The sequence below is a fragment of the Molossus molossus genome, unplaced genomic scaffold (assembly GCF_014108415.1).
Source record: "Molossus molossus isolate mMolMol1 unplaced genomic scaffold, mMolMol1.p scaffold_m16_p_1, whole genome shotgun sequence".
NCBI classification, from domain to species: domain Eukaryota; kingdom Metazoa; phylum Chordata; class Mammalia; order Chiroptera; family Molossidae; genus Molossus; species Molossus molossus.
Window position 1 is genome coordinate 219,562,257 of NW_023425344.1, and position 27,267 is coordinate 219,589,523.

The 27,267-nt window shown below is 37.6% G+C and overlaps 1 protein-coding gene and 2 pseudogenes across 15 annotated transcripts in view; 1 reads left to right on the forward strand and 2 right to left on the reverse strand.

The window, feature by feature from the left end:
• FUT8 (fucosyltransferase 8) overlaps positions 1-27,267 on the forward strand; it is a 232,076-nt gene that overhangs the window by 72,413 nt on the left and 132,396 nt on the right. For 11 of the 15 annotated variants that reach the window (XM_036277553.1, XM_036277527.1, XM_036277562.1 and 8 more), the window contains 2 exons: positions 9,586-9,615; positions 10,982-11,061. The exons of 2 other annotated variants lie outside the window; for them this stretch is intronic. The gene's annotated coding sequence lies outside the window, so the exon portion shown is untranslated. The remainder of the gene's footprint in view (positions 1-9,585; positions 9,616-10,981; positions 11,062-27,267) is intronic. 2 more of the 15 variants (XM_036277619.1, XM_036277612.1) reach the window with 1 other exon arrangement.
• On the reverse strand, positions 8,506-8,901 carry LOC118640665 (annotated as a pseudogene).
• On the reverse strand, positions 19,990-20,705 carry LOC118623495 (annotated as a pseudogene).

The window sequence follows — 27,267 nt, forward strand, 5'->3', positions numbered from 1 at the left end:
TCAGAGTAAAGAAAAATTTCAAGGATAAATGGAACATTATATAATGATAAAAGTGTCAGTTCTTCAAGAAGACATAACAATTCTTAATGTATTTGTACCTAACTGTAGATTATCAAAATATGTGAGGCAAAGAACTGATAGAACTGCAAGGAGAAATAGATGAATCTATTAATGGCAGAATGGCACCAGGTATTAGACTTGTGGAGTCAGACTGGACCTTGTTTCAGCAACCTCAGTACTTGAGTTCTGGCTAAGAAAGAATTCAGAGTCAAGACTCAAACTATAAGAGAGTTTATTTAGAAGGTCACAGAGGTAGAAGTGAGCCATAGAAGAAATGGACTCAGGAAACAAGTTACAGAGGCCCTTGGAGCTCAGAAGAGAGAGAGGCAAAGAAAGTGTTTCTGGGGGAAAGGCATGGGCATGCTTCATAGAGAGAGCTGTACTGGGTCCTCCCTCGTGAGGGTATTTATCTCAAGATCTCAGGGGAGGATCCCCCCAAAATATTAATCATATTTCCAGGTGTGTCCTTTCAGGGTTGTGGTCTCTACTTGACTGGTCAGCACCAGGGCTGGGGGTCATTATTCAGTACAACTGGTCCTGATGTGAGCTATAGCATCAGTTGTCTGGTTTTGCTGCTTTTCTGGACCTGGAGCTGAAACACAACTGAGGCCTAGGTGTTGTTCCTAGGAGTAATGCTTAAGAGAGTGGTCATGCAAGGGTCCTCATAGGAGTCATGTGAGGTGTTCTTCAGACCCTTGATCCTCCTTCAAGGGGGCCTGCTGTATGACTTGTTATGTGCCAGGGGAAAACAGGTCAAGGGAGGGTTTGAACTGCATGACCAGAGATATGAAAGGTCAGGGAGTCAAAACCATATACCCAGCAATATGGAGAGGAAAAGTTATGCTGGGGTCAAGATCCTTGATTTTCCAGTTTTGCCTATTGATAGGCACCCAGGGCTTTCTGCCCTGGTTACCTTCTGTACCTGGCCCATTGCCTTTGCTCTGCTTCTGTCTATGTAACTGCCTACCTCAAATGCACTCATATAGTTGGATACTTCAACACTCTTCTCTCAGAAATGGACAAATCTAGCAGGCAGATACCAGTAAGCTTGAATTCAGGAGCACCATCCATCAACTGGACATGATTGACATCTATTGAGTACTTCATTCAATAAGAGCAGATATATGTTCTTCTCAAAAATGAAGTTGGAATTATTGAGAATCTTCAGGGTTTTTTTAGACTAATTTTTTTTTCTATAGAATTTGCATTATTAACAAGTGATCAGGAAAAAAAAAAAAAATGAGGAACTCATTTTTAAAAATGCAACAAATTGTCACCTTTCTCCTCTCTACCTATTACATATTCTAAGGTAAGAAGTTTTGAATTGATTTTTTTAATACACTTTTTTTTTGCCTCAAGTTTAGAATAGTGAATGAAATAGATATGGGGGTTCTATACTTTTACAAATGAAACAAACCTGGCAATCTTTCATTCATGGACTATCAGCAGTACTCATACAGCTCTTTGGTTCTATGTAACAAAATTTGAACACTACTGTGAAATATGAATTCTTCATGGCCTGGCCAATATTTGATAATTATTGACCTTTGGTCCTGAATAATAGAGTGCCAGATATCTCACTGCCTTATTCTTCTGAGTGCTCTAGAGGAAGAGCAGAAACAGTTGAGAAAGATAGGGGAGAACTTGTAGAAGAAGAGAATGTTATCAGTGGAGAGAAATCCTCGTACCCACCTGTTGCTCGTGGGGGTTGATTTCTTGCAATTTCCAGAGAAAAGGAATTTTCTGAGACTTGCATAAGAGGATGAGATATCATAGAGAGCTTTATTTCTGTGGAATTAAATTCCTGAGTTTCTAAGGTCCCTTTTCCCTTTGTCCTGCCAAAGAAGAATTGTAGCTGTGGCTTCAGTAGGGCTAGAATCAAGGCCAGTGTCCAGAATTTCTGTTCTGTATTGGAACACTATCCAATCCAGAATCAGACTAAGTTAGCTTGTGTTTCCTGCTGTAGCCCATTAGTCCATTGGGTGTGGGGTCCGCATGGCTATGGGCTATATGGGCTAATGCAAGAGAGTCAAGAGCCACAAGAGCCACAAGAGCCAAGAGTCACAAGAGAGTGAACTCTTGTGTAGGGCATTATGTATTACCAAATTTCCATGCACTTGCAGTGGCTCTGCCTACTCTGGCCAGTAATCTCTGTTGCCAGGTGTAACTTACAGGCATTTCCACATGCAACCTCAACTTCAGTGCGCATGCATCTATCTCCTCTTTGTTGGACCCCTCCCTCCAGTGTTTTGCAGCGAATGGGCCCTTGGTTCCCTGGGGAGTGTGAAATTGCAGCTTCCTGGTGAAGCTGCCCAAAGGACATGCCTAAAATGTCTTGCTCTCCCTTTGCTCTTTTCCTATTATTAATAACTAGCTAATTACAATGATATCAAGAATATTCTAACTGGATTTAGAAGGCAGTTTTATAGCTTAGCAGAAGACAGATACTTTATATGATAAATTGCTGAACTTTTTAAAGGAGAGATGAAAATTACTTAGGTTTGATTTTTGTTTGTTTGTTAGTGTTTTGAAGGGTACCAGAGTTTTGCCTTTTGGGGTATTGATTTTAACCTGATTATTTAGAAACAAAGACTCAGAAAGAACCTTTGATGCTCTCCCCTTTCTTGCCTAAGAGATTCAGAGGGAAAGGCCTAAAGGGAATTTTAGGATGTTCTCTTTAGCAGACTAATTTGAATTAAGAAGGCACCCCAAATAGGGCCTGTTTACTAGATTATTCCTTATATCTCATTGTTTCTGGGCTGTTCTTCCTGAACTACCTGTAAATCGCCTACTTCCTTTGAAGTCGAAGACCCTGCTCCCCACTTTCTCCTTTGTCCAAAATTTTATACACACACACATACACACACACACACACAGTTTTACTACACTGTCTTTGGAGTTTGCAAGAGTATATGAATTCCCTGTGTTAACATATTAAATTTTGATTTTCTCATGTTAATCTCTTTGTTAATTTGATTAATAGCCCAGCTAGAAGAATTTAAAAGGTGGGATGGAAAGCATTAAAAACATTTATTATTATTATTGTTATTTTTTTCAAAATATATTTTTATTGATTTTTAGAGAGAGAGGAAGGGAGAGGGAGAGCTAGATAGAAACAGCAATGAGCCCTGGCTGGTTTGGCTTGACGGTTAGAGCATTGGCCTGTGGTCCAGGGAGACCCGGGTTTGGTTCCCGCTAAGGGCACATACCTCGGTTGCAGTTTATCCCCGGCCCTGGTTGGGTTGTGTGGGTGGCAGCCACTCGATGTGTCCCTTTCACGTTGATGTTTCTCTCTCTCTCTTCCTTTCCCTCTCTCCTACTCTGTCTGAACAAAAAATGGAAAATGTCCTCGGGTGAGGATAAAAAAAAAATCAGTGAGAGAGACACATTGATTGGCTGCCTCCTGCAGGCCCCTCCACTGAGAACTGAGCCCTCAACCTGGGCATGTGCCCTAGTTTGGAATTTAGCCAGCTACCTCGTGGTCCATGGGGCAATGCTCAACCACTGAGCCACACTGGCTGGGTACATTTTTTTTTCAGTCCCCATAGTTTCTTTCCCATTTTAAGACCTCCTTTTTCTTACTGCTCTTCCTGTCCTTTAGAGCTATGCTTGTGGGGAGCAGGATCATAGGCTTAAATTAGTGGAATGCAGGGACACTGAGTAAAATGGGGAGAAGTATTTCTGCTTCTTTCTCTAACGTTAAATTCTCATTCTTTGTTGCTCAAAGTGGTGTTTCAAGAATTGGCACCTGGTTCAAGAGTGGGCTAATCTTTGCAAAGCTATTCTAAAGACATGAGGCATTCAAGGTGTTTTCCTATTAGATTATTGGATTAACATTGGGTTGACATCTACTTTCATGCTAAGTGCTGTTGTCAGTGTTATCTTTTGGATACAGGAGATTCTTGGTTGTTACCCCACAGGGATTACCAACATAGAGAAGATTGTCTCAGGAATTAGGAATCTTGTTTAAATTGATTCAGTAAAATTGTTCTCTTCTTTGTAGGAACAAAACAAAAGTAAAACAACACATCATTCCCTCCTTCGATCACAAGTAGTGATTTGAGGACAAAAATCTATCAGTGTGTGATCCCAGGCTTTCTGTTTTATCTTGACCTTTGACTAGCTGTACAAACCTTGATCATGTCATACCACTTCTTACCTCAGTTTCCTCATCTGCAAAGTGGAGAATAGTGCCTATCTTACAAAGCGGTGTTAAGAATTAAGTGAGTAAGTGTGTGCAAGTACCTGGCTCGTAATTGGCTTGCCTTAAGTGTTATTTCTCTTCCTCCTTCCTTTTGGTATCACTAATATCTGAATTCCAGTCTTTGAATTCACCTGTTACAAGTTGTAAGAACAAATTATTTACTCTCTCTGAAAGTCATTTGCCTTTAACATACTGTCAATACCCTCTTTATACAGTTGTGGTTGGAATTCAGTTCCTAGTTTAGTCTAGGAAGTTTTTGTTGAATCTGAATTTGAATGTTAAACTGCTGAAAAGTTATATAAATATGTGAGTATTTCTGGATTGATTTTTGGATACTACATTCAAAATATATATGTTTTTAGGAATATATAGTGTCAACATAAGAAACATTCAAACCTGTGGAGAATTTTTGTGAGTTTGAGTCAAAACTGTCGACAATTTCCAGGAAGCAAAATCACAATGAATTGAGATAATGCTTGCAGAGAATGGCAGTTTTGCACCTTATTTTATACATTACAATCAAAAGAAGGAGATATAAGTGGGTTACATGAAATCCATTGGTGATACAATAGGGAGGCAGGAGAAAGCAAAGTGGGAAGTCTTCTGGAATTGGATAGACACATACATCTTTTACATATAGGTGGGTACAGAATAGTTAATAGTCAACAATTAACTCAATACAGTGAGTGGATTTGTGATCTTTGCAGACTGGTGCCTGTGCTTTGAGGGGTTCAGAAAAAGGAAAATTACTTTGACATTCCAAAAATATGTTATTGTAGATGCAAAAAGACAATAGACAGCCTCAGTTAAGGTAAAGGTTGACCTTTGTCAGGGAAGATGCCAGCCTAAGACATGACTACCTGCCATAAACTGCTTTTAGTTAAAAAGTTTTAATTTCAGACCGTCCTTTGTGGTTACTTTAGGTCTTACTTGAGTTTGCAAGGCCACTACACAGGCCTTCCCTGAGCTTGTCAGGTTAGCACATGGCCTCTTTTTATCCACAATAGTAGGAGAAATATAAACAAGGAAAGTTCATCAGTGCTGAAAATTTTCTAGTTAGATAATTACTAGAGAAATAACTAATGCATCAGTATTAACATTTAGTTTGGTAAATTAAGGTCAAGATTCATGAATGAATCATGTTAAGTAAGTTATGAATTAAATCAATATTATTTTTGAATTTAATTTAACTATGTTAAATCATTATAATTTCTTTCACATAATGACAGAATCAAAATTGATGTATATGGCATATTGTATTGAAGATTTGCAGAATGATGAACGGAGTTTGTAATTGTAAGAATGTTATAGTTTCATGAATTTCAGTTAGATTTATTTGAATGTGAATCACTTTCATAAATAATCAGCAAAATAACGTTGTCTTCATATTTTGTAGAACTTGAGTCAACATTTTAATCTATTCAGATGAATGTAACTTTTAACTTATTTTCTTATACATTTCATAAAGTTTAGGAAATAATTGGGCATGCAGAGTATTTATCACTTTTAAGAACTTTTTTTCTTTGACCTGCTATAGCTCTTTATTAGGTATTTGTTAACCACCCTGAAAATGTTGCACAAAGTAGAGAATAGTCTTTGCATGCATAGATTTTAGCCGCAATGAAAGCAAAACATTGAGTGTAGAAAAGCTTCTGCTGAGAAAATATTGATGAATTTATGTGTGAATGTTAAGGACATAATGGATGTGTGGATTATGACCTTGTTTAAGTATTTTTGTTGTAAGGCAAAGGATTTGTAGAGTTAGAATAAATGCATGATATGGGTATTGCTGAAATCAAAATTAGTATTTTTCATCAAGGTTTTGTTTATTTTGTATTATGATTTTTTATTTTGCAGAAACCAGATACCTAAGTATAAATATGTGTAATTTTAAACTATTTTTCCTTTTAAGTATGTTTTTATTGATTTTTTAGAGAGAAAGGGAGAGAGAGATAGAAACATCAATGTGAGAGAGATACATCGATAGTGATACTAAACAAACAAGTAAAATAAGTATGTTAGATGGTGATGTGTTCTAGAGAAAAGTAAGTACATCAGGGGAGGTATTAAGGAATGTTGAAGTGAAGAAAGTACCTACCATTTTTATATAGAATGGTCAGAGAAGGTTTCACTGAGAAGGTGATATTTGAATGATGACCTGAATTTGATGAGGGACAGAGCCATGGCAGATATTTGGGCAAGTGTGTTTCAGAAAGTTCTAAAGCCCTGTGTTGAGTGCAGGCTGATTATATTTAGAAGCATAAGAAATTAATTGTATAATTTTCTTGTTTCATTTTTGCTTTCAAAGTAGATTCTAAGATCTACTGAAACAGTGGGGATTGTCCATGTCTGGCTCATTATTGTACCTTTTGTGCTAAGTATAGTGCCAAACACATGGTAGGTAGGCAGTGGAACAGTGGATCAATATGGGTGAATTCAGGAAAGATGAGGGGGAATTTTGTAGATTTTTTTTTTTTTTAAGTTCATACAGCTAAAATATTTGGAGCTGCAAACAGCTTTATAGGTCATAAGAAAACAAGAAAGTTCTTTAGCTAGAATGATTCTTCTAAAAGTCACTGTTGCTCTGGCCAGTGTGGCTCAGTTGGTTGCAGTATCCTCCTGTATACCTAAAGGTCACTAGTTTGATTCCCAGTCAGGGCACATACCCAGGTTGTGGGTTCATTCCCAGTAAGGGAGTGTACAGGAGGCAACCAATTGATGTTTCTCTGTCACATCAATGTTTTTTCTTCCTCTCTCTCTCCTTTTTGTCTCTCTTTTCCCCCTACCTTCCTCTCTTTCTAAAATGAATGAAAACATATCCTCAGGTAAGGGTTGAAAGTCACTGTTAATTAGTAGTAGCTTTCTTTGAATGGCAAAGATTTTTTTAAAATATGTTTTTATTGCAGGAGAGAGAGGAAGGGAGAGAGAGTAACATCAATGTGAAAGAGAAACATTGGTCGGCTGCCTCTTGCATGCCACTTACTGGGGATTGAGCCCAAAATTGGGCTGGGAATCGAACCAGGACCTCTCAGTCCATGGGATGATGCTCAGTCCGCTGAGCCACACTGGCCTGGCTGAATGGCAAAGATTCTTATCTCTTATTCTAACTATTGATAGGGGACCCTTTTTTCCCCCAGATGTCTGATCTAGACATGATAAGATACTGACTGTGAAAGACCTCCTTGCAGCAGAATCTGCAGTCAGTTAGTTAGCTTGGTTGAAATTCCTGTTTGACACTTGTGTGACACTGTCCCCTTCCCTCCAGTACTTCACCTTTAAATGCCCTAGTTTCCTTATCTGTAAGACTGATACTGTTATTCCTGTTCCAGCATTCTTTATATCATAAACATTTTTTCTTTGCATAGTGGGTTTCTTTTTTCATTAATCTTCTGATATACTACTCATGTAGATTATTCTTTCCTTTTTTTTTTTTTATAGGGAGTTATTAAAAACATAGGACTATGGCCCTGGCCAGTTTGGCTCAGCGGTTAGAGCGTCGGCCTGTGGTCCAGAGAGACCCGGGTTCGGTTCCCACTAAGGACACGTACCTCAGTTGCAGTTTGTCCCAGGCCCTGGTTGGGTCGCGTGGGTGGCAACCACTCGATGTATCCCTTTCATGTCGATGTTTCTCTCTCTCTCCCTCCTTCCCATTCTATCTGAACAAAATATCAAAAAATGTCCTCAGGTGAGGATAAAAAAAAAACAACAAAGAAAAAAAACACATAGGACTATGGAATCAGACATACTTTACCTCAATAAAAGCTTCCTTCTTTAAGTTGTTTGTCAACACATGTTAAAGTTTTATGTAACTAATGAGGGGAACAATCGGGAAGACAAAAAACTACTTCCAAGAGTATTTGTTTTTTTTCTTTATTGATTTTAGATAGAGAGGAAGGGAGAGGGAGAAGGAGATAGAAACATGGATGAGAGAGAACATTGATTGGCTGCCTCCTGCATGCCCCCACTGGGGATCTGGCCCACTATCTGGGCATGTGCCCTGACCAGGATTGAACTGGTGCATGGGTTGATGCTCAACCACTGAGCCACACCTGCCAGGCGCTTCCAAGAGTATTTAAACATCAGAAGTTCATGTATTCATTTAGGAAAGGGATGCCTACATAAAACTGCTAAGCTACATAGAAATATACATAGAAATACATAAACTTTCTAAAGTTTAGGGAAGCCATATCACCTTTGGGGTTAATCCTCAGAAAACTTGGAATATAAAACATTGAGTTTAGTTAGATATCATCATGGTCTTTATCATCACATTCAGTATTATCAGACTGGATTTTATCATCATTCTCAGCATCAACTGTATCTGTCTCATTGATTTTTAACATGTTTCAGAAACTTGCCATATGCCTGCAGATTTGCAGCTTCATCTGCATTGTATTTAAAATTACATCTGGCAGATCAACCAACGTAATTTATTCAAACCATTTTTCTTAAGTTTTTGGATATGACATAACCTTTTTACACCATCAAAACATATTACTTCTAATCTTTTCCCCAACATTTAACTACCTGAGCGTACTCTTACTCATCGTCTTTACACACCAAATCCTTTTTATCTGATTTATTCTGTTTCTTACCCTGCACCTGTTTTTACCTCCTTTACTTTTATAAATAGGCATGGCAATTCCTTGTGGCATCTTGGAATCCTTTCCTGTGTTGGCATGCAAGACAAAGGCGCATGTGGTGTGAAGTGGAACTTTCGTGGGTGGGAGAGTTTTGAGACTGAGATTTTCTGAGACATGCTCAGCAGCAGCAAATTTCTTTCCTGCCCTCTTCCCTTTCCATGTGTGTTAATGTTTTTTAAGGTTTTCTAGGGCAGGCCTAATCTTTACTCTTGTGCTTTGTTAGCCTCATTGCAAAGTGAACCTCTCGGATTTTTACTGAATGCCCCAAGGACTTTATCTTGCCTGTGAAAACTTGAATGATTCTTGGCCCTGTGTAAGCTCTGGGAATTATTCAGCTTTAGCTACCTGGTAGTTTTTCTTTCTAAGAAGTTATTTTTTCTCAACTTTATGGGTTTTTACCCTGTGCATGTGCAGATTGGTATTCAAGGGGTAGGGTGGGGTCAACTCCCCCCCCCCACACACACACACACAGGTCTTGGAGTAACTCTCTTCAGGGACTTTTCCCCCCAAATAATTTTTGCCTTGGCCTTTCTGTACAATAATCTCTGCCTTTTCAACTCAGCAATACACCGAGTTTTATTTGGGTTTCCCCTACTGCATACTGCAGTCCCTAAAATGCATAGAGAAAGACATCCCAGGTAATTATAGGGCTCACCTCTTTTGTTTCTCTTTTCTTAGGAGTCAATGTTGAGCTGCTTATTGTCCAAGGTCAGATACATACAGATGCATATTGTTTGTGTTCAAATGCTATTGTTTGTAAAAATCAATTGTTTAAATATTGCTTAATTTAATCTTAATAACAACATTTCTGTTATTCTTCCACACATAGCTGTAAATAAAACCTTCTTTGGCTGCTTTTCATCTAATATTAGTTAGCAGTCAACTGATGCATTAAATTAAAGTTGGTGTAACTAATGATTTATAATAGCTGATTCTTTTTGCTACTTTTATGCCTCACTGAAGATTACTAGCTGTTTTATGATACTTTAAAAAAAAAACAGATTCACTGTAACTAAAAAACAACAAATCTTAGAATAGGAACATTTTATTAATAAAAAAAATTTTTTTTCTTCACCCGAGGATACTTTTCTATTTAACATCAGATAGAGTGGGAGGGAGGGAGGGAGAGAGAGACAGAGAGAAACAGCGATGTGAGAGAGACACATCTACTGGTTGCTTCCTGTATGACCCCAACCGGGGCCGGGGACAAACCACAACTGAGGTTTGTGCCCTTGGCCAGAATCAAACCTGTGACTCATTGGTGTGCGGGCCAGTGCCCCAACTGCTGAGCCAAACCGGCCAGGGCAATAAAAATGTTTTATATTCCATCTATTGAGGTATAGTGAAATAGTATAATTTTAGTACTGTTCATTATTACTTTAAAATTCTTCCAATTAGTCTAAAAACATTGGTAATTGGAAGTAGAATATAAACATGTAAATTGGTATGAGGTTGTTCTGGCTGGTTTGGCTCAGTGGTTAGAGTGTTGGCCCTTGGACTAAAGAGCTGTGGGTTTGATTCCAGTCAAGGGCATGTTCCTCAGTTGCAGTTCAATCCCTGGCCCTAGCCCTGGTCAGAGTCATGCGGGAGGAACATCACACCAGTGTTTTTCTCTCTCCTTCCCTCCCACTCTATCTGAAAATCAGTGGGAAAATATTCTTGGGTGAGGATTTAAAACAACAACAACAACAAACCAAATAAATAAATAAATTGGTGTGAGGTTAATTCCGTCTTAAGTTTGGAATTATGAAAAAAGTGTGTGTTTGATGAAGAAAGCACTGGCCTAATGTATTTTTGAAGGATATGAGGTACTATGGAAGAGTTAATGACTCTTATACATATAATTGACTCAATTGGTCACTGAGCTTTATTCTTTATCATTAGTGCTTACATTGTTTTAGTTACTATACTAGATGCATGGTGTCCTACTTGATAGTCCTTGTGTGTCTGTGATGTTCTTGGAAGTGAGGCTTGAAATTCTTAAGGGAATGTTTGAAAATAAGCCAGTAGTAGTATTATGATTTGTATGTTGTGTGCTCAGGTCTAACAAAGGCATTTTTACTTCTGGTAACAGAATTGTACATTGTAAAGCTTAAGAAAAATCATTGAAGAAATTTATGGCCATAATTTACATCTCTCACCCCTAAATTACAGGTAAGAGAACTATAAATGCATTGATTCTGACAGATGACAACAAAATGTCTTTATTTGATTCTGTTACTTTTTATGATTTCTTTAAAAATGTTTGTGTTAACTTTAAAAAATTACTGCTTCCAGATATATCCATTGAATTTGGTGTCCATGCTTTACTTCTTTGATAGTAGATGTGAAATATCTAGATGTAAAATATATTCAAGATCTCTTACATACTAATGACTATTAGTGAGAAAATTCAGACTGATATATGACAGTCACTAGATCTGTTTGGCAAAGCTGCTTTTGTTTTTGGTCTACTATTACTAAAAGAAATTGGTCTGCCTGTAGTGCTGCCTAGGCAAGCAACATGGATGCACTGCATTTCATTCCCCTAAATTGCTTACCATTGAAATTCATGGTAAAATAACAGATATGTTTTTTTGTTTTTTGTTTTGTTTTTGTTTTTTCATTTTTTGTTCAGATAGAGTGGGAGGGAGAGAAAGGAAGAGAGAGAGAGAAACATCGATGTGAAAAGGATACATTGAGTGGTTGCCACCCACACGACCCAACCAGGGCCAGGGACAAACTGCAACCGAGGTACATGTCCTTAGCGGGAACCGAACCCAGGTCTCTCTGGACTGCAGGCCAACGCTCTAACTGCTGAGCCAAACCAGCCAGGTCTAGAGGTATCTGTTATATTGGTAGTATGTTCCCTTGTAACCCTGTTCCTGAAGAGTAATAATTCCTTGGAAAGCCAAATCATATTGCTTTGAGTCATTTAGCGTTTAGAACAACTCTCCGTAGTTAAATAATTCTGGCTATGAATCTGGGCTTCTCCTGGTTTTGTGACCTTAGGCAAGTTACTTACCCTCTGCTGGTTTATTTGGTATTAGTATTAAATTATATTAATAGTAGTTAGTTCAGTGGACTGTGGAGCCAGTTTGTGAGGATTTGAATCCTGGCTCTTCTATTTTTATAAGCCGCGTAACTTTGGGCAAGTTACTAACTTTTCAGTCTCCTCTTTCTCATTTGTACATTAGGGATAATAATAGTTTATATCTATAAAACACTGTGAGTAACCTGACACAAAATAAACAGTCAGTAAGTAAATGTTTGCTATTATCTTCAATAAAATCAAGATTAAAAATAACATAGTAGGGCTGTTATGATACCTGAATGAATAAAACACTTTGCACTGGGGGACCTAGTACATGTTCAGCAAATGAAGATACTACAGTGAGTGGGATTGATGACAGTTATGATGATGTAGTAGCTTTGTCTGTGGAATAAAGATAGATTAAAGATTTGTAACAGAAGAGACCATACTGGAGCTCCATTGCTTTGTTAACTGGTCAAGACACACAGAGTGAGTTCCAGCATTCCGTTGGGCAAAACAAATCTACTTTTCTATCCCAGCTGATGCACAAGATGTAGTAGATGAAAAATCTTATCCAATAAGACTTCACAACTGAAATCTTATTTATACCTGTTGTGATATCAGTACTGTTTAGAATTGGCCACACTCCACAAATGATCAAGGAAGTAAAAGCATTAATTGAGAAAAATTTTTATGACAGCATTATTTTTTTTTTTAAAGTCTTTTATTTTTATTTTTTACCCTCACCCAAGGACATTCTTGCACTTACCTTCAGATAGAGCAGGAGGAAGAGAGTGAGAAACATTGATGTGAGAGATACATTGAATGGTCACCACCCACATGACCCCAACCAGGGCCTGGGACGAACTGCAACCGAGATACGTGCCCTTAGCGGGAACCAAACCTGGGACTCTCCAGTCTGCGGGCCGATGCTCTAACCACTGAGCAAAGATGACCAGGGCTATGTCAGCATTATTAAATTAAAGATATGGTATAAAACTTTTCCCACAATCGAGGGTTATTCAGAAGTTGTGAAAAATGGATAGGGAGTCATGATGCAGGTTGCTAGTATTCTACCCAACCTTAAAATCTGTTTTCTCTTTCTTCTATAGTAATATAATCCCAATTAAAAAAATTTTTTTAAGCTAAGCACATTGATGCATTTAAGAAAAGACTGTAGCCCTGGTAGGTTTGGCTCAGTGGTTAGAGCTCAGGCCTGTTGACTGAAGGGTGGTAGGTTTTATTCACGATCAAGGGCATGTGTGTCCCTGGGTTGCAGGTTCTATCCCAAGTTGGGGTCATGTGGGAGTGAGCCAATGGATGTGTTTCTCTCTCTGTTTCTCTGCCCCCCTCCCTCCCATCTAAAAACCAATAGAAAAATATCCTCAGGTAAGGATCTAAAAAGAACTGAAAAGACTATTTCCCACGTATGTGACCAAGTTCTGGCACAAGAGATGAAAGCAGAAGTATTATGGGTGTGCTGGTAAAGGGCACTAACTTGCTGGAAGAGACCCCTTTTTGCCATTCAGTTTCTCTTCTTCTTTTGACCTTTACTGAAGGCATTATAATTAAAACTTTAGCAAACATTTTAGACCAAGAGGTGATCTTGACCATGAAAGCCAGGCACCTAGAATGGAGGAAGAGAAAGTTAGAAGCTGGAATCCCTGAGGATACTGTGCAACCAAGTATCTCTACATTGCCTATCTCTAGACATCTTTCACTAAAGAAAACAGAAAATAAACCTCAAATTTCTGTATGTGTGGTAATAAACCTCAGTCTTGTTTGAGCTAAGCTATTGCTGTTTGGAGTATTCTGTAATGTGCAGAACCTGTCCTTATACTGAGAGAAAGACATATAAATAAATAATAAAGCACCATTGAAATTTAATGGTTTGTGTACAGAGGTGTGCAGGGGTAATAAACATATAAGGAGAATTGAAGGAGAGTAGCATAAATGACTAAGGGGTTCAGGAGACTGTAGATCTGCTTTTTTTATATTGGTGAAATTTTATTAGATTAATGGAAAATATGAAATATGGGAAAAAAGAAAATATTTAATTCATTGACCTTTACACAGCTAGTTATCAAATCACTTTGGTTGGATATTGGGGGTGGTTAGAAGAGCTGTTTAAATTAATAAGAGAGGCATAAGTCATTCTTGTCTTTAGAATATTAATAGGTTTTTTAAAAATAGGTTTCTATTGTTAACTTGTTATGCCATTGTTAAATGTAGTATTTATAACCATGTAGATTTTTTTCTGGTAAATTCCTTTTTAATGACACTGATCGGTGTCTCTTCAAAAATTTGGCTTGGCAAATATGGAAAAAGTTAGAAAACATTGGATTAGTCATTTTCTGTGGAAGAGGTTTAAAAAATATTATTTTGGGGCTTACACAGCAACTGGTTGATAATCTTTCACTCTTTTACATAAAGATGATTCTAAAATATTATTTATGTATTGATACCTGGGCCTTCACTTTTTAATGACTCCTGTGACACCAAAATAATTGATTTGACCCATTTAATTTAGTAGCTTTGGACAGACAAACGTTTAGATGCCTGAGTTGAGGATTTTACAATCTCTTTATTCATGTTGCCTAATTTATGACTTGGTTTTATTTGGATAATTTAGAATTCTGCGCCTACAGAGACTACAATACAGAGGTCATGTATTTCATTGTAATTTACCAAATGTGGTTCTTATAAAGTTTTTACCTTTTTTTCAGTGTGGATCTATTTACTCTTTTTTTTATATATATATTTCTGACCATTTATACTTAGTAGATGGACACTTAGGTTGTTTTCATATTTTAGCTATTGTAAATAATGGTGCAGTGAGCATGGGGGTACAGATATCTTTTTTAAGATAATGATTTTGTTTTCTTCAAATACATGCCCAGAAGTGGAGTTGCTGGATCATGTGGTAGTTCTATTTTTAATTTTTTGAGGATCCTCCATACTGTTTTCCATAGTAGTTGCACCAGTTTATATTGTCACCAAGTGCACAAGGGTTCTTTGTTCTCCACATCGTAATCAACTGTTGTTATTTCTTGTCTTTTTGATGATAGCCATGTTAACAAGTATGAGGTGATACCTCATTGTGGTTTTGACATGCATTTTATTGATGATTAATGATGTTGAACACCTTTTCATGTTCCTATTGACCATGTGTATGTCGTCTTTGGAAAAATGTCTAATCAGATCCTCTGTCCATTTATTTATTTATTCATTCATTCATTCATTCATTCATTCATTCATTCATTTATATCCTCACCTGAGGACATTTTTTCATTTTTTGTTCAGATAGAGCGGGAGGGAGAGAGGAAGAGAGAGAGAGAGAGAAACATTGATGTGAAAGGTACACATCGAGTGGCCGCCACCCGCATGACCCAACCAGGGCTGAGGGCAAATTGTAACCAAGGTTATATGTCCTTAGTGGGAACCGCACCCGGTCTCTCTGGACCACGGGTCGATGCTCTAACCACTGAACCAAACCGGCCAGGGCCTCTGTCCATTTTTTAAATGGATTTTTTTCTATTGAATTATATGAGTTCTTTACATATTTTAGATATTATATCCTTATGAGATATGTGACTTGCAAATATTCTCTTTCATTCTATAGGTTGCCTTTTTGTTTTTTATGATTTCCTTTGCACAGAGCACTTGTTTATATTTGCTTTTATTGTCTTTGCTTTTGATGTCAAATTTAAAAAAAATCATTGCCAAGACTGATATCGAGGAGATTGTAAGATTTTATGGTACAAAGTCTGTGGGATTAAGGAAAAGCTAACTATAACTTTTTTATTTACTAATAAATAATCGTAGGTTTCACTCATCAAGTTCATCTAGATGCTAATCTAGATGACTGTACATACATATTTAGATACATATTTACATATTTAAGTTCTAGACTACTTTATTTATTTACACTAGCAAAAATAAATAGAGAGGGTTAATAGTCTGATTCAATCAAAACATAATAATAATATTAGGAATAATAATTGCAGCTAATATGTTTTAACTCTAATTGATCCAAAATGAATGTTATTACCTCCAATTTATTGAGAGATTACATAATTTGGCCACGGTCACATAACTAGAAAGTAGAGACAATGGGCAAAAACTCCTCTAGTTGATTCTAAAACTCACTTGCTATTAAACCTCCAGTGACTATATTGCTAAATATTATTGAATGTCTCTTTGTGTGTGTGTGTGTACATATATATATATGTACATATATATTTATTTTACCCTCACTCGAGTACAATTTTTGCATTGATCTTCAGATAGAGCGAGATGGAGGAAGAAAGAGAGAAACATCGATGTGAATGAGAGAGACACATTGACTGGCTGCTACCCACACGTCCCCAGCTGGGGCCGGGAACAAACTGCGACCCAGGTATATGCCCTTAGCAGGAATGGCTAAGGTCTTTCTGGACTGTGGGCTGACGCTCAAACCGCTGAGCTAAACTGGCCAGGGCTGTATAGATATTTTATTATTATTATTTTTTAAAGTTTTTTCTTTATTGACTTTAGAGAGAGAGAGGAAGGGAGAAGGAGAGAGAGATAGAAACATCGATGAGAGAGAACATTGAATGGCCGCCTCCTGCATACCTCGCAGCGGGGATTGGGCCCACAACCTGGGCATGTGCCCTGACTGGGAATCGAACTGGCGATCTTCTGATGCATGGGTCGAAGCTTAACTGCTGAGCCACACTGGCTGGGCTGTATAGATATTTTAGTAGTTACTTAAAGTGTTGCATTAAAAATATATAACACAGTCTACTGGTGTTGCTGTTTTACCTGTTTGAGTGAAATGTAGAAACCTTACCTCTGTAAGTCCCATCTACCCTCTTTTATTTATGATATAAGTGTCTAAAATATTTCCTCTACATATATTTAATGCCATAACTGAGTCATATACTTTTTTGCATCAACTGTCAAACATAGTGTAGAAAACTCAGGAAGAGAAGGGAAAATCTATTATATTTACCCATATTTTTGCTATTTCTATTCTTTCTTCTTTGTGGGATATATGAGGCAAACAGAAAACTCACAGAATTCCCTGACACTTATTCCTTAAGTTCCTGGATCCCTAGCACATCTGCCTTTCCTTTTCACCTTTTGCAGTTTTCTTGTATTTGTTTTATCTAGAATGTTCAGAGTTTGTAGCTGTTCTTAGTGGAAGAGATAGGGAGAAGTGTGTCTTTTCTGCCTTGATCTGGAACCAAAAGTTGCTTCACTGTGTCTTGAATGTAAAAAAATGAAGTTAAATGGAGTTTATATTATCTAGTTCTCCTAACAATGTGCCATTTGGGAGGAAATGTTTGAGGCTTATCTCTGGGTGGAATTATACTTGACATAAGTTAGTTATATAGTTACCTGTCCTTTGGTTAAAAATTATGTGTAGAAGATTTTCTTCTCTTGCAGTTTTTAAAATATGTTTTTATTGATTTTTTTTTTTTTTTTTTTTTTTTAGAGAGAGGAAGGGAGAGAGAGATAAAAACACTGATGTGAGACAGAAACATCCATTGGCGCCTCCTGCACGCCCCCAATTGGGGGATTGAGCCTCCAACCCGGGCACATGCCCATGTTGGCTAAATCCCCAGTAGGGGGCATGTAGGAGGTGGCCAGTCAATGTTCTCACTCATTGATGTTTCTCTCTCTCTCCCTTCCTCTCTCTCTAAAAAATCAGTCAATAAAAAAAAAATAAACATATGAAAATGACTTTGAATCTTAGTTCAATTCTTCTGAGGATTTATTTTATTTTTATTTTTGCCTAGGATTTTGACTATAGATATTAAATAAATTTGTGTACATTTGAGCGATACACATGCATTCACTTTTTTATTTGACTAGTATTGATAAAGGTCTTGTTCTCTTTTAGGCACTATAATGTCCCTGCTCTACTGGTACATATCTTTGAGTATAGGAAATAAGTAAGTCCCCGGCCACTGTGGCTCAGTGGATTGAGCATCGTCCCATGGACTGAGAGGTTCTGATTTGATTTCTGGTCAGGGCACATGCCTGGGTTGTGGGCTTGATCCCAAAGTAGGAAATAAGTAAGTCAGTAAGTGTTGTGATAGGGAATAGTGGGGGATGGTGAGTGCTTTTTAAAAGAGATAAGGTATTATAGCATTCTTGTAGAGTCTTGTAGTCATTCTTTCATTCTTGCTTTCAGGATCTCAATTTTGTTCTGGAGCCTACCCTTAGGGATAAATTCTGATTAGTCTAAGCCATAATAGTAATCCCATTCCTTTTGTCAGTGATTGATTTTGCAAGGGACAGGTGACTCAGTCTTGGCTAATACAATGTTTCTTCTCCCTTAAAATGAAACAGACCAGAAGAGGTTGTCAGTTGTTCTTTTATACATAATTACCTGTGGCTGGAATTGAGGCAGCTAAACTTGCTATCATGAAGAGAGCTAGCCTGAGTATAAAAGCTAACGTGTTGAGTGCATAGAAAGATGAAAAGAGATTTTTGACTATTTCACGGAGTGATTGAATTAGCTACATTTTTCTCAATTGAGAAATTAAAGTTTTCTTATTTTTAAAACCACTTTAAGTTGGCTTTTCTCTTACTCATATCCTGACATTATAATTGATGCATGTTGTCAGGGACTGTCTCTTAAAAGAGGTGACATTTAAGTAGAGATCTGAATTATAAGAATGAACCAAAGGAATTGCAATTCAGGTAGAAGAAACAGGAAAAATGAAGGCCCCATGATAGGTAAGAACTTGGAATCTTCTGGGAAATGGCAGAAGGCTGGTATACCTAGTTTCTAGTGAACAAGGGAAAGATAATCATAACTGTTATTTTTTTATTCCTCACCCGAGAATATTTTTCTATTTATTATCAGATAAAGTGGTAGGGAGGGAGAGAGAAAGACAGAGAGAAACACTGATGTGATAGAGCCACATTGACTGGTTGCCTTCCGCATGACCCAACCAGGGCCAAGGACGAACTGCAACCGAGGTATGTGCCCTTGACCAGAATCAAACCCGGGATTTATTAGTCCGCAGGCTGAGCCAAACTGACCAGGGCTCATAACTGTTATTTTTAAATTGTGTTATAGTTAACAAATCACTTTTACATATATTATTTCATGTGATGAAGATATATTATTATTCTCATTTTATTGTTGGGTAAATTCCCATATGTCATAGCTAGTGATTGATTTGAAATGGTTGCTCTTTCTACTATGTCATAATGCCAGTTAAGTACATATTATATATATGTACTTGATAACCAGATAAAATTATTAAAGTATATATTTCATTTGAATTCATTAGTATTACCCTTTGGGGCAGTCTTAATTAATTCAGGGGTGAAGGTAAAGATGCCAAAGCCAGATTTTTTGACCCATTTGAATAGTATAAATTAATTGCATCAATAAATACAACATGTTGTGTTATCTTGAGTTAATGTGAACAATATACTCCTGATAGAAACCTCATAAATGTGATTATGTGTTTGTACTTCATAAATAGGATGATTAATTTCTAAGATATAAACTGGTTTCAGTGAATAAGTATAAGTATTTTTTGCTCATGTATTCAGGATGCCTGGCATTTTAAATTCATATGTGTATATGCTGTGGCCTTACTGATAAGCAATATGAAAGTATGATAGATGACTCTGTAGGTAATGAAAGAAAATAGAATTTTGTAATCTTGGTAGGAGCGATGTGAAATTTTTTTTCTCTCTTCTCCTACGCTCCCTTTCCCCTCCTGTGCTCCTCTTTCCCCCTTTTCTCCCTCTTTCCTTCCCTTTCTTCTACATTTCAGTTCACTTGATTTCACCAAGCACTTTTACATAAAAAAAGTTGATTTCAACTAGCATTAAAAGGCTAGATTAATTTGTGACACTATGTTTACTTGCTTTTTTGTTACTTTATTAAATTAATAAACATACAATTTTATTTTATTTTTTATTATTTTTCCCAAAAGCGCTGTTTTTATTTATAGAGTCTTAACCACTTCAGTGGCAGGAGTGGGACAGGTTCCTTTCTCAGTCCAGGGGCCTCTATAACGTTGGTCTGTTGTTACCAAAAACATAGGCAAGTAGGGTCATGGATTTGGTAAACTGACTACAGTGTTTAGTCTCTCTGCTAGAGCAACAAGGTGAGCATCAATCTCTGATTCTGTAAGAATACTGAATGTAGGATTTTCTTCTGTGACTATTCCAACTTCTATTTCTGAAGGTTTGAAATTAATTGATAGAACAGGAGACAGACAGGGAATCACAGTTTCCACTGTCCAAATGTCCAATCAAATTTCTCCTTCACTTTGTTTTCAAGAAAGCTAGTTGACTTGGTTTGTTTAACGACTGCTGCAGTGGCTTTAAACTTCTTCATCTATACCATTAAAATCATACAACAACCAAGAGGCCTCATTTCAGCATTCTGTGTGTAGACCTGAGAAATATCAGCAATTCATTTACACAGCATGTCCACAGGAATCTCATAACCACACTTGTATTTCCAATTAGTTGCCTTATAATGTGCCCTCTGTACCTGGGATCTACTGTCAGCTGCCATTCATGTCATCACACAGCCAATATTTTCAGTTATCTTGAATAAGTGAGTCACTGTGCTGGAATCTCATAATTTGTCTGGTACTTTTTTCTGTGTGACAATTACTGCACAGTCTTTCCCTATGACAGCTACTGATGTAAGGCCACCCTAGTTAATAGCCTTAAAAGCATATTCCACTTTGTAGAGCTGGCCCTCGGGTGAAAAAGTTATAATGTAGTGGTTAAAACCAGTGCAGGGACCACGGAACATGTTGGTGCACCCACTTCAAGAATGGTCTCAGGGCCCTGTATCTCTCACATCAGGCGTATAAGCCCCTCCAGAAATAAACATACAATTTTATAAACTACCATTTTTCCATATATGGAGGCTGAATAGTAAGAAAGATTTTAAGTAAATTCTGTAATACTTTGAAAATGAATTGAGATAAAATGAAAAACTATTTAAAAATATAGTGTTGGATGTAAGTTAATTTAGAATTGAATTGAATTATATATGTATAGGGCTCTTTAAATAATTATACTTTATAATTGATAATTAGCTTTTATATAAAAGTTTTATTTATATTTCCCTTTATTAACCTGATGCCTATAGAACATAACAGTCTAGCTACAGCAATTAGACATGAAGAAAAAATAAAAGGGATCCAAATGGAAAGGAGGAAGTGAAACTGTCATTATTTGCAGATGACATGATATTGTACATAGAAAACCCTAAAGATTCCATCAAAAATCTGCTAGATATAATAAATGAATTTGTCAAAGTAGCAGCATACAAAATTAACATCCAGAAATCGATGGCATTCTTATTCAGCAATAATGAACTCAAAGAAATAGAAACTAGAAAAACAATCCCCTTTACCATTGCGGCAAAAAATTAAGATACCTAGGAATAAACTTAACCAAAGAAATAAAGGACCTATTTGCAGAAAACTATAGGACATTGAAAAAAGAAATAGAGGAAAATATTAAAAAGTGGAAGCATATACAGTGATACCTCGGTTCTCGAACATAATTCGTTCCAGGAGGACGGTCGAGAACCGAATTGTTCGAGAACCGAAGCAATGAAACCCAATAGGAAAGCGTGACTCCACAAAGCGTGACTCTCTCTCTGCACTCACACTGATGACGCAAGCAAGGCGCGCTGGGCCGAATGAACGCCATTCGGCTCAACTCGGCTCATCTCGGAAGTTCGAGTTCCAAATATTTGTTCGGATTCCGAAACAAAAGTTTCTCGAATCTCCATTTGGTCGAAAACCGAGGCATTCGAGAACCGAGGTATCACTGTACCTTGTTCATGGATTGGAAGAATTAACATCATTAAAATGTCCATACTACCCAAAGCAATCTATAGATTCAATGCAATCCCCATCAAAATACCAACGACATATTTCACAGAACTGGAACCAATACTTCAAAAGTTCATATGGAACCAAAAAAGACCCCAAATAGCCACAGCAATCTTGAAAAAGAAGAACAAAGTAGGAGGGATCACATTACCGGATTTCAGGTTATACTACAAAGCCACTATAATCAAAATAGCCTGGTACTGGCACATGAACAGGCAGATAGATCAGTGGAACAGAATAGAGAACCCAGAAACTGACCCAAGACAATATGCTCAATTAATTTTTGACAAAGGTGGCAAGAGCATAATACGCTCCAGATCCCTCTATGTCATCTCAAAGGATAAGAGATCTTTCTTACAGCTGTGTAGTACTCCATTGTGTACATGTACCACAGCCTTTTTATCCACTCATCTACTGATGGATATTTGGGCTGTTTCCAGATCTTAACTATTGTAAATAGTGCTGCTACAAACATGGAGTGCATATATTCTTTCTGATTGGTGTTTCAGGTTTCTTAGGGTATATTCCTAGAAGTGGGATCACTGGCTTAAATGGCAGTTCAATTTTTAACTTTTTGAGGTAACACCATAGTGTTTTCCACAGTGGCTGCACCACTTTGCATTCCCACCAGGAGTGTACTAGAGTCCCCTTTTCTCTACACCCTTGCCAACATTTGTTGTTTGATGATTTGTTGATGGCGGCTATTCTGACAGGTGTGAGGTGATACCTCATAGTTGTTTTCATTTGCATCTCTCTGATTAGTAACATTGAGCATTTCTTCATATGTCTCTTGGCCATTTGTCCTTTTTGGAGAGGTATCTATTTAGGTCCTCTGCCCATTGGGTTCTGTTTTCCTTTTGTTGAGTTGTATGAGCACTCTATATATTTTGGAAATTAACCCCTTATCTGATGCATCATTGGCGATTATTGTCTCTCATATAGTGGGATACCTTTTTGTTTTGATGGTTGTTTCTTTTGCTGTGCAGAAGCTTTTTAGTTTGCTGTAGTCCCATGTGTTCATTTTTTCCTTTGTTTCTCTTGCCTTAGGTGTTGTATCAGTGAAAATTCTGCTGCATATGATGTCTGAGATTTTGTTGCCTGCATTTTCTTCTAGGATTTTTATGGATTCACGAGTTACATTTAAGTCTTTGATTCATTTTGAGTTTATTCTTGGGTATGGTGTAAGTTGGTGTTCTAGCTTCATTTTCTTGCAAGTAGCTGTCCAATTTTCCCAACACCACTTATTGAAGAGACTGTCTTTACTCCACTGTATGCACTTGCCCCCTTTGTCAAATATCAATTGAGCATATTGTCTTGGGTCCATTTCTGGGTTCTCTATTCTGTTCCATTGATCTATCTGCCTGTTCATGTGCCAGTACCCGGCTGTTTTGATTACAGTGGCTTTATAGTATAACCTGAAATCTGGTAATGGGATCCCTTCTACTTTGTTATACTTTTTCAAGATTGCTGTGGCTATTTGGGGTCTTTTTTGCTTCCATGTAAAGTTTTGGAATGTTCTAGTTTTGTGAAGTACGTCGTTGGTATTTTGATGGGGATTGCATTGAATCTATACATTACTTTGGGTAGTATGGACATTTTAATGATGTTAATTCTTCCAATCCATGAACAAGGTATGTGCTTTCCCTTTTTTTATATCTTCCTCTATTTCTTTTTTCAATGACCTGTAGTTTTCTGCGAATAGGTCCTTTATTTCTTTGGTTAAGTTTACTCCTAGTTATCTTAATTTTTTTGCCATAATGGTAAATGGGATTGTTTTTTTAGTTTCTCTTTCTGTGAGTTCATCATTGGTGTATAAGAATGCTGTTGAATTCTTGATGTTAATTTTGTATCCTGCTACTTCGCCAAATTCATTTATTAAGTCTAGTAGATTTTTGATGGAATCTTTAGGGTTTTCTATGTATAATATCATGTCATCTGCAAATAATGACAGTTTCACTTCCTCCTTTCCAATTTGGATCCCCTTTATTTTTTCTTCATGTCTAATTGTTGTGGCAAAGACTTCCAGTACTATGTTAAATAAGAGTGGGGAAAGTCTTGTTCCTGTTCTTAAGGGGCATGCTTTTAGTTTTTGCCCATTGAGTATGATGTTGGCTGTAGGTTTTTTATACAATACCTTTATTATGTTGAGATATGATTCCTCTATTTCCACATTGTAGAGCGTTTGTATCAGAAATGGGTGCTGGATTTTGTCAAATGCTTTTTCAGCATCTATTGATATGATCATATGGTTTTTAACTTTTCTTTTGTTTATGTGGTGCATCACATTTATTGATTTGTGAATATTGTACCATCCTATCATGACCCACTTGGTCATGATGAATAATTTTTTTGATGTATTGCTGGATCTGATTTGCTAATATTTTGTTAAAGATTTTGGCATCTATGTCCATCAGGGATATTGGCCTGTAGTTTTATTTCTTTGTAGTGACTTGATCCGATTTTGTCATTAGGATTATGCTGGCCTTATAAAATAAGTTTGGAAGTGTTTTGTCCTCTTGGATTTTTTGGATAGTTTGAGGAGAAATGGGTATTTGATCTTCTTTGAATGTTTGGTAAAACCCCCCCGTGAAGCCATCCCAGGCCGGGCGTTTGTTTGCTGGGAGTTTCTTAATTACATCTTCAATTTCCTTTGTTGTTATTGGTCTGTTCAAGTTTTCTATCTCTTCCTGGTTCGGTTTTGGGAGACTCAGTGTGTTTCTAGAAATTTGTCCATTTCTCCTTGGTTGTCCAATTTGTTGGCATATAATTGTTCATAGTATGTTTTGATGATCCTTTGTATTTCTGTGGTGTCAGTTGTTACTTCTCCTCTTTCATTTCTGATTTTGTTTATTTGGTTTCTGTCTTTTTTGTTCTGTCTTTCTTGGTGAATCTGGCTAAAGGTTCATCGATTTTGTTTATCTTTTCAAAGAACCAGCTTTTTGTTTCATTGATCTTTTGATTTGTTTTTTTAGTCTCTATGTCGTTTATTTCTGCTCTGACCTTTACTATTTCCTTCCTCCTACTAGCTCTGGGTTTTTCTTTTTGTTTACTTTCCTGTTCTTTAAGTTGTAGGGTTAGAAAGTCAATTAGGAATTTTTCTTGTTACTTGAGGTAGGCCTGTAGTGCTATGAACTTTCCTCTCAGGATTGCTTTCACTGTGTCCCATAGATTTTGTGTTGTTGTGTGTTTGTTTTCATTGGTTTCCAGGAAGTAACCCATTTGCTGTTCAATAACATGCTATTTAGCCTCCAAGTGTTTGAATGTTTTTGTGTGTTTGTATTGTAATTGAGTTCTAGTTTCATGTCATTGTGATCTGAGAAAATGCTTGATATGATTTCAGTTTTTTTGAATTTGTAGAGACTTGCTTTGTGTCCTAATATGTGGTGTATCTTTGAGAATAATATATGTGCACTTGAGAAGAATGTATATTCTGCAGCTTTGGGGTGACATGTTTTGTAAATATCAGTGAAGTCCACCTGATCTAGTTTGTTTTGTAAGGACTCTATGTCCTTGTTAATTTTTTGTCTAGAAGATCTATCCATTGGTGTCAGTGGTGTGTTAAAGTCACCCACTATGATCATGTTGCTATTTCTCTCTCCCTTGAAGACCTCCAGAAGTTTTTCAGTATATTGTGGTGCACCTGTGTTTGGTGCATATATGTTTACCAGGGTTATATCCTCTCATTAGAATGATCCTTTTAATATTATGTAGTGACCTTCTCTCTCTCTTATTATGGCCCTTGTTTTGAAGTCTATCTTGTCAGATATGAGTATTGCTATACCAGCTTATTTTTCATTTCCATTTGCTTGGAAAATTTTTTTCATCCCTTCACTTTCATCCTGTGTGAGTCTTTTGTTGTGAGGTGGGTCTCTCGTAGATAACATATATATGGGTCATGTTTTCTTATCCAATCAGCTACCCTATGTCTTTTGATTGGAGCATTTAAGCCATTTACATTTAAGGTAGTCATTGATAGATAGTTATTAGTTGCCATTTTAATTTTATGCCTGTGTTCCACCCCTCTCTTCTTCTTCTTCTCCTCCTCCTCCTCCTCCTCCTCCTCCTCCTCCTCCTCTTCCTCCTCCTCCTCCTCCCTTCAGCATTTCTTGCAGTGCTGGTTTGGTGGTGGTAAATTCCTTTAGCTTTTTTTTTTTTTTATTCGTGCAGCTCTTTATCTCTCTTTCAATTTTGAATGATAGCCTTGCTGGATAGAGTAGTCTTGGATTCAGACCCCTGCCTTGCATTACTTTGTATACTTCATGCCACTCCCTTCTGGCCTGCATTGTTTCTATTAAGAAATCAGCTGACAGTCTAATGGGAGCTCCCTTATAGGTAACTTTCTGTTTCACTCTTGCTTCCGTTAAGATTCTTTCTTTGTCTTTAATGTTTGCCATTTTTATTATGATGTGTCTAGCTGTGGGTCTTCTGGGGTTCATCTTGCTCCTGGACTTGTGTGACTTTTTCCTTCACCAGTTTAGGCAAGTTTTCTGTCATTATTTCTTCAAACGGGTTCTCTATTCCTTTCTCTGATTCTTCTCCTTCTGGTATCCCTATAATGCAAATGTTGTTATGTTTTGTATTGTCCCACAGCTCCCTTAAACTTCCCTCCTGCTTTTTAAATTTTTTTTCCATTTGCTGCTCTATTTGAGTATTTTTCTTTACTTTTTCCTGCCGTTGGCAGCTGAGGAGTGCTGCTGCCCCTTGGGGCTCAACTCCTGCTCAACCTTTGTTGTAGTTTTTGGGGATGGGTGTCAGCTGCTGGTCTGTTCTTCTAATGCCTGGGGATGGATGTCTGCTCCACAGCCTCTGTTGCTGGGGGTATATCTCGATTCTGATAGGGCTGCTACTCGGGGATGGTGGTCGGCTCCTGGCCATTTGTGGCTTTTGCAACCAGTACCTTGGCAGCTCCACTACTATGCACTGGTCTGTGTTGACACAGGGTGTCCACTGGTCTGATGGTGCCAGGTGCACTGGTGAGCTCAGGTTGCTGGGCCCTAGCTGCTCCCACTGCCTCCTCCCAGGGAAGACCTGGGATCTTCCAAAATGGTGGGACCCCCTCGAGGTGCAGGGAGAAGCGCCCTGAAGAGCCACTTGCTGCGATAGCTGGTTGCTCCCTGTCCACAGCATAGGAACCTTCTGCTCCGTGTCTCTGTACTGCTCAAGTTTGGTCGTCCACCTTCATGTCCACTCACACTCTCTCACACACTAGCTCACTCTCTCACACACTCACCCTCCCTCCGGTCCTGTCTGCCACCATCTTTCTCTCCTCTATTAATTTATTTTTGTTTCAGATGTTTCTCTTTTTCCCCCCTAGCCACCCTCCTCCTTATCCCTCCCACCTCTTTATTGATTTTAAGGAGAAAGGAAGGGGGAGAGAAGGATAGAAACATCGATGAGAGAGAACATCGATTGGCTGCCTCCTGCATCGCCCCCACTGGGAATTGGGCCCACAACCTGGGCATGTGC